General features: G+C 33.2%; 1 pseudogene; it reads left to right on the top strand.

Annotated features, from left to right (window-relative positions):
- The first annotated feature begins 4,517 nt into the window (after window positions 1-4,517).
- On the top strand, window positions 4,518-6,310 carry LOC149231950 (cytochrome P450 76T24 pseudogene; annotated as a pseudogene).
- Window positions 6,311-9,101: the final 2,791 nt, after the last annotated feature.

Raw genomic sequence — 9,101 nt, 5'->3', positions numbered from 1 at the left:
CTCCCCAAATTTTCATTGGTTGCCAATATTTAGTGTTTTTCCTTTAACACCTTACAAAATCCACCGAAACCCCGATTCAAATTTTAACCATAGATGATATTTAATGTGTTACCTTTAACACCTTGCTAAATTCATCGAACTCTCGTTGGGAATTTTGAATTTTGACAATATTTAATGCGTTACCTTTAGCACGTTGTCGATTTTTCAAAGCCCTAATGGATGTTTTAACCATCGAAATCAATCGAACACATAATGGGGTTTTTAGCCATCGAATAAATTTAATAGTTTACTTTTGGGAAATTTTATTATCCTAAATTCATGAATATAAATAATTATATACATAAATATATTCATGAATATAAATAATTATATACATAAATATATTCTTATATATGTAATGCATTAATTATCATAAATTGGGTAACCATTTTCACTCAATTTTATAAATACAACTCGTTATTTGTATATATACACGGTTAAATATGTAAGGTATTAATGAAAACTTCTATTTTAGAAGGAATTTTTATCATTCAACTAAATAAAACAAGATTTATTACCAATATCTATCAACTCTAAAATTATGTAAACATGGTTTAAAATTCACATTGTTTAAATTTCATATAAACTTATATATTTGAAGCTTCAATTCCAATTCCTAGGAATAAGATGATTTACTACTTAGACAAATATACAGTAAATCAAACATAACTTTATATATTTTCATGAAGAAACATATATATATATATATCATAATTATATGCATAATTTTTCACTATGAGGAGTAAGACATTACAACATTCACACTCCCTTAGTAATAACCAAGTCACTCTACTATATTTACTAGGATAGTGGATATTTGTGTGATGCAATAGTATATTCTTACTTTAGCTTATGCATTTACATTTCTATGTATTTTATTTGGACCTGTAGTAAGTGAGGAATATTCCTCAGACAAACCCAAAGGATCAGATTATATTAGAGCTCAATCCTTCCATTATAACTATGGAAGCAAAGGAGGAAACCAAGTGACTTACCTAAACACCTTCATATTGCCATACCAAAATTGTATAGTAGTTCAAAACATGTACCAAATTCTAAATTCCATCCAAGGACTCACATTTATTTTTCATCTCTAATTTTAGCAAAAAAAATAGAGAGAAAATAAACAATAATCATTCTAGTCTTTTCCAAGTTGTTATGATCCAAATACATAAAAATTATATGTATACATCATGTACAATGATATGAATTTGGAGAACAACACCAATATAGATAATAGTAGGATAAGACCCTGGAGATACCCAAATATATTCATACATCCAAATTCCCTATCCTCCATAATGAATGTATGATCTCTATATATACCTTTCGATACATTGTACATGTGTTCGCTTCATTACTAGCAACACCCTATTACATATACAATTAAATATCACACGTACATTTAATCCCACATGTGCCTCACCTTTGGTCTTACCATATGCATTTAACCCAATACAAGCCCCCCTTGCGGTCATAACGTAGTACGATACTTCTTAAAGCTTTATTGTTAAGGGATTTAACATTTGATGAAACCAAATAATAACATTTCCTTAGATTCTAACATTATTCTTACCACCGATGATAATCCATCCATCCAAAATAATTTTTTTTGTCTTAATCCTTGATGTTTGGTAATTGCAAAGATTTCTTTCCTTTGATTCCATGTCTTATTGTTGTGACTTCTCTAGTTTGTAGTAGTATTTGGTCTTTCATAACGTTTTAATGAATAATGATTTTGGTGATGCCCTGTTCCATGCATATTGATGAATACTCCAATCTTTTTCCTTAATAATGTTGATTTGGATGTTCTTGTCTTCCCTGATAATGATGATATTTATCTTCTTATCTTCCTTGAAATATTTTTCGATAATGAGGATGTTGATATGGTTTCACAATTGATGGTTTTCCTTCGCTATACAAAATAATATTTCCATATGTATTCTTCTCATAGATAGTGATATCCTCTATCATCTTTGCTTTATCTTTGACTTCTATAGCCTTGGAGATAATACCATCATATTTGAAAAGCACATTCTCTTGATGAAGTTCAACTTCTTCAAGTATCTTGTGTAGGCCTTATTGAATCTTATCTTATCAGATTTTGACTTCCTTCTTCAATCATAGAATGCATGTTTTATTTACCAAATTCATGTATAAGGATTATTTAATATTCTTAAAAATTTCCTCTTTGAGTCTTTTGATAGTCTCTTCATCTATGATCCTTGTATCTTCTTGAATTTGATAGTGTTTCCCTTTTCCCTTCAATATCTTAACATCATCTAGAGGGTTTCAATTATGGTTTTGTAATATATATATATATCAAGAAGAAATGTGATGAGCTATCTAAGATACAAAACCTTAACAAAGAACTCATTAAGGAGATGGAACAATTAAAATAGGGAAAGAGTGGCAAGGGGAGTTTGAAACATGATAACTCAAGGGAAGTATTGAAAAAGAATAATATATATTATTCTTTTTCAATACTTCCCTTGAGTTATCATGTTTCAAACTCCCCTTGCCACTCTTTCCCTATTTTAATGGTTCCATTTCGTAATGAGTTCTTTGTTAACGTTTTGTATCTTAGATAGCTCATCACATTTCTTCTTGATATACCCTTTAGCTTCCTTTAATTCATTTAAATTCTACACAATGCCTACATTTTTGTATCCTTTGTCCATTTATTGGAAAATAGTTTTCTCAAAATTTTACCATCTAGTGCCCATGTTAAAACTCCACCACTTGTCATGGAATTCACCCATGAAATAATAAATTGAAAATAAAGGATAATTAATAGCTATACAAAAATATCAAGCTAACCTCTTTGAAAATGATTTCAGGATGCTTCACAAACATTAAATTCTGTAGAGGACATCTATGAAATGAAAGCAAATGAAAATATAAAATTTAAACTAGATGTTTCCCCATATCTTGACTAAGTATTATTTAATATTGACCATCATACTTAAAATTCCAAACTATACTATTTGAAATTGAATTTAAGAGCAATCAAGGACCTTATATTTCTTAGAGCATATCTGTGAATGTAGAGAGAACCAACATCTAAAGTTTGAACCAGATGTTTCTTGAGGTTTCTCCTCAATATTGTGCGAGTTACACTCTCTCAAAGATAAATTTATGGCGAAAATTACAAATTAACATGTTTGAAATTGATTTTAGGAGCATTCAAAAACCCTAACTTCCTTACATCAATCTTCATAATTATAGCGAACAAAATATGAAATTTGAACCATATGTTCCCGAAGATTTCTCCTAAAACAAATAAAACCTCAAAAAAAAATTATAGCAAAAACTCCAAGTTGACATGCTTGAAATTTAAGAGCATTTAAGAACACTAAATTATTTAGAGGATATCTCCAAAATTATATTGAAAGAAATTATGAAAATTGAACTCGATATTCCTAGATATTTTTTCTCCGTATGATTCAAACTTCACTATATGAGACCTCCTATATATAATTCTAAAATGCATGTTTGAAGCAAAAAAAACAGTAGGTTAACGAGCTCTCACACCAAATGTTACAATCCAAATAAAAAAAAATTAGAAGTAAAGATCATGTACAATAATATGACCATGGAGCACAATTCCAATATAAATAATATACCTAAATACATTTATGCAACCAAATCCCATGTCTTCCATAAAAAATACATTATATACAAGTTGTTTTTAGTGAGACTTTTTGGAAGTTTTTCCAGTGGGTTTTTGCTGTCTAATTTCTCTAAAATCTAACAGGAATTTATTGAAATCACAAGCGTAATGAGTAACCTTACACAATCGAAGTTCCCTAAAATTTTTTCAAAATGTTGAACCTATATATAATAAAAAAACCACATACTTTTACATATTATCCCTGCGTGATCCCTCCATTATTAATAAACTAACCCAATTACATCTCCATTTAATTTTATATATATTCTCTTTATACGAAACTTCAACTTCCGAATCTCCAACCCCTAACAAAACTAAAATCATCTACCTTTTTTTCTAACAAATTTGCTTAATTTTAATAATCAATCTACAATCACTGCACCGCCGTGTTAGTCTTTTATGTTTTGTTGACTTTAAAAGTTTAAACGTGTTTTTAAAATATTCGCACGGTAGTAATTAACAAATTTTGACGTCGACGTTTATATCAAGTCCCTAACTGTGACAGATGAAAGTGGAATCTCCGCCCAATGCTGGTTCGTTTTTTCGTTGACTTTAAAATCATTCTAGAATATAGATATGGTAGAATTATAAATTATATAATGTCCTAATCGGCCACTGGTGCAAGAGGAATCTATGTAGAAAACCCTTTTATACGTTATGCATTATTTGTTGGCGAATCGATGGCTTCGTTGAGCGCCGAGGCTTGCGTTCGTCTATTTCTATGACTTGTCTACCAATCTATGTACACTTCCAATTACCTTTACTATCCTTGCTTGGCAATTAGCCGCCTCTACAATAAATCTCAATGGATATTCGACTGCTATTCTGTTATTCTGTGACTGGAATCACCTCCGCCTTTATTATTATTGTCCTCCATGTGCGGAGGAAGAAGACTTATTGCAGGCTGCCTCCCGGACCTCCAGGATGGCCGATTTTGGGAAACCTGCTTCAGTTGGGTAATAAGCCCCACGAAGCTCTCTTCCACCTTGCTACTAAGTACGGTCCTCTCATGCGTGTCTCTTTCGGAATGAAGACTACAGTGGTCGCCTCCTCTCCTGCCATGGCAAAGCAAGTTCTCAAAACCCATGACCATGTCCTTGCAGGCCGGAGCCCCATACAGTCAGTTCAGTGCCTTTCTTACGACAAGTCCTCAGTAATTTGGGCCCAATATGGATCCCACTGGCGCATGATCAGACGTATATCCAATACAAAGCTCTTCAGTGTCAACAATTTAGAAGCCCTGCGGCATTTGCGAAGAGACCAAGTATTCCGGACAATCAAGCAGATTCTGCTGGAAAGTATAAAGGGGAACAGTGTAAACATCGGAGATACCATGGCCTACACCTCTGTTAATCTGTTAGGCAATATGGCCTTCGGGAAAGAAATGTTCGATCCCCATTCTCCAGCTTTCCAAGAGTTCAAAGAGAGTGTTCGGCAATTCGTGGTGAATGGGGGTGCTCCCAATTTGGCGGATTACATCCCCCTTCTTCACTGGTTGGATCCTCAGGGTGTGGCACATAATACAGCAACCTATCTGCGAAGGGTTTTTGGTTTTCTTGACAAATTCATAGAGGGCCGCCTAGCCACAGAAGCCACAACGACGGACCGGAATGATGCTCCTGAGGATCTGTTGGACGCTCTGCTGGAAATGAGAAGCGATGTTTTTACTCTCACCGATATCAAAGCCTACCTAGCTGTAATTATTTCCATTCTCTCTTGTCACTATCATACAACAAGGTTAATGTATTTAATGATAGATGGTATCTTATTTTAAACTATTGCAGTTTACTAGCGGATTCATGCTGCCAATGTAATTTCATTTCTGGTTAATTGCTTGTTGCAGGATATATTTGGGGCGGGAACAGACACCACTGCAAATACAGTGGAGTGGGCGATGGCAGAACTCATTCGCAATCCGGAGAAAATGAAACGAGCCCAGGCCGAGTTGGACCAAGTGGTTGGGCTCAGCAGAAGGGTTGAAGAAAGTGACACCGATCGTCTTCCTTATCTCCGTGCAGTTGTGAAAGAAGGGTTCCGACTACATCCGGTAGTTCCTCTGCTCGTTCCACACATAGCAGATAGTGATTGTGAGATTGAGGGATTCTTGATACCCAAACACACCCAGGTAATCGTCAACATGTGGGCAATAGGAAGGGACCCTGCCATCTGGAATGAGCCATCGAAATTCGTGCCCGAGAGATTTCTCGATGCTAAGATGAGCAATTTGGATTACAAGGGACAACACTTCGAGCTAATACCATTCGGAGCAGGAAGGAGAATGTGCGTCGGGCTTCCCCTGGCAAGTCGGATGATTCATCTGGTGTTGGCTTCTCTCATCCATTCATTCAACTGGGCACCCCCCAACGGCATGAGTGCAGAAGAAGTGGACATGACAGAGAAGTTTGGAATTACCATGGCGAAGGTGGTGCCACTGGAAGTTATTCCTGTGCCACGCTTGCCACGGGATCTCTATTAGAAGTTTTTGTATGTTGTGTGCAAAGTACTGTTTGATTATGTACGCTTTTATAAACTTTAACTTCAAAGCTTTGCCCGGTAGGATTTCAAAATCTGAAAAAATCTACTACAAAACTTTGCAATTCAAAGAAAGTGCTGCTACAGCACTTAATTTTGAAATCCGAACAGTTTGCTTGGAGTGTAATTTTGTCTTCATATTTATAGGATATCTGGGTTATTCTAGTCTTGCAGTTATAATCATAATATGTGTAGAGTTGTATAATTATTGAGGCCCGTGTAAATTTGTGAATAAGGGTTTGAAAAATGGCTATAAAAGAAAAACCCAAGTGCTTTTTGATGATGATTTTGAAATTTTTTTAAAATTAGACGATAATGGTAGTTTCCTCAACTTTATTTTACATAAATGGTCTGAAGACATTAAAATTAGTGTGCACGATAATCTCCGTAATTGTGGCTTCGACAAGATTAGCTGAAAGATATTATTCATGACCATTTAGCTATTCAGAGCTCCGTTATTATTAAGTATTTTAATTTTTTTAAGTTTTTGTTGGATTGGAATTAAGTATGGTATCTTTTAAAGAAATTTTAGATTGGTGTGGATTAAATATTTTTATATTTTTAATGCTTAAATCAATTCAGTATGTTTAAAAATGTTTCCAATTTTAAATAATAAAATTTGATAAATATAATTCTTTAAAAAAATTTAGTTTTTTTTTAATATGATGTTTCAGTTAAAAATATACTTGAAATATATTGAGTGAATCTAGTGAATTGCTTTCTATAATATATATATATATATATATATTATCTATTTTTCTCTTTTTTTAACATATTGGGAAAAATGATTATAATTCAGTGGTGAATTCACATTGGGGACAATTATCATTTGCAGCTATCCATAATGCAGGTTGACTCATCATGGTTATTCAAGAAAAACCACAATTACCTTGTAGTCTGAGTTTGACTTTCACTCTTACCAAATATCTCTGAGTCTTAGGCTATTAACCTATTTCCTTACATTCCATGAAATCAAACTCTTAGCCAAACAAAATCAATTTTAAGACATACTATAGAACTAAAAGAAAATTGTCAGCAATTCCAATTTATAAACACAATTCTTTTAAAAATTTTTAATAAGCGTGTGTATATTTAACTCAACAATTCCAATTCATAAACAGAATTCTTTTAAAAAATTGTGAGAAGTGTGTGTATTTTTAACTATTACCGTGGTTGTTTTACTGTATCCATCACCAACAAGGTGTGTTACTTAAATACATACTTGTAATACATTAAGTGGGTTCAAGTAAACCAAAACCTAATTTATTAACTGTACAATACCATCAAAATGAAATGAATCTAAACATCACTGGAAACTATTTATAAATTTAGTAGAATTAATAAATGTAGAAATGGTGTTGAAGTACTCAATTGTAAACATGATAATAATGTAGATATCTTACCTTGGAAACCTTTTTTGACAAAACCTTCTACAAATGGCCTTTGTTTGGCTCTTTATGCTTTAGGAATTATTACAAATAGAAACTATCAACTTATAGATAACAATCTTGCATTTTTTTAATTCTTAGGCTTCGCATTCTTAGTCTTTCTCTATTTTCTTCTGTGCCATTAATGTTGCAAGATTTCAATTTTCCATGGGTAAATCTATTTAGGCCCCTTTTCACCTTTCATTGATTTCCATTCTTGTTGATGCAACTTGAGGGGCATGTGAGTGGACCATGCCAATTGAAGAGAGCTCTTGAGTGAATTGGAATATGCACACACATAGAAAGTGAAACATATTTTTATTAAAGTAGGAATTAAGATACTTACAACTTGCACAAAAGCACCTCAAGCCTAAGGACACACAACCACGGAAAATTGATTTGAGACCATTCAACAAAGGTTATTACCTAGTCTCCTTAAATATATGTCTACAAAACTAAGTGATCAATAAGCAGCTAGTCTAATAGAGACTTTATATCAAATAATGGCATTCATATATATATATATATATATATATATGCCCACAACACAACAAATTTGGCTTGGTTTGAAATGTTTTGTTCATGATGAAATCTCATCATATGCTCAATCTTAATATGATTGAATTCCCATAAGTGTCACCTAGAAGGTAGAAGGGGAAGAAAACAAATATATTGCGTACTCAAAAGGAATGTCATTCAATAACTCAAAATTTGTTCATTTGATCAGGGTAAGTTGGATTAGAATCCAAGTCCAAATTGTCTCCTTGAAATCCAATGAATATGTATCTATCACTTATGTAAACATCATTAAAATTCCTACTTCAATGAATCAAACAATCAATCCATGAGTGTATTAGTGCATCATTGAACCTACATAGCTAAAAGAACAAAACCTCTTCCTTGCCACAATAATTTTGGACCACAATCTTGCTTTTTCCCACTTTCTCTCCCTGATTGTATCCGCAACCCACCTTTATTTGATTGTTTGGGGAGGAGCCTATCACATTGTCACCGACTCACCACTCACTTATGAAAGTTATCCTATGTCACAATATCACCTGTGGAACAGTGAAAGTGTCACTTCGACTACAATTTGCATCAGATATGGAGTATCTCAACATATCACTTAAAAGATTTGAAAGATATGGCTCATGAAGAACGACATCTACCACCACTTATGAAATACTAAAACACTTTTTATACATTGTAGTTACTTGACTAAAAACTCTTTGTGGTGGACCCTCACATTGATTCCATGTGATTATGATCGTGGAGAGAATGCAACGGATAGTCAATTTCATAGTTTTACTTTGTTGGTCATCTTCCCATAAGATCTCCTTATTAATATCATGTTATGGCATGTCTGAGTCAAGGACATTTGATTTCAGCATTATGGAGATTTTATTGTGAGTGTTTTGTATAATTTCAAA

This window comes from Pinus tabuliformis, chromosome J (genome assembly GCF_031772625.1).
Source record: "Pinus tabuliformis cultivar Carrire ecotype Pingquan chromosome J, CPIR1, whole genome shotgun sequence".
Lineage (NCBI taxonomy): Eukaryota > Viridiplantae > Streptophyta > Pinopsida > Pinales > Pinaceae > Pinus > Pinus tabuliformis.
This window is presented reverse-complemented; position numbering and strand designations above follow the sequence as displayed.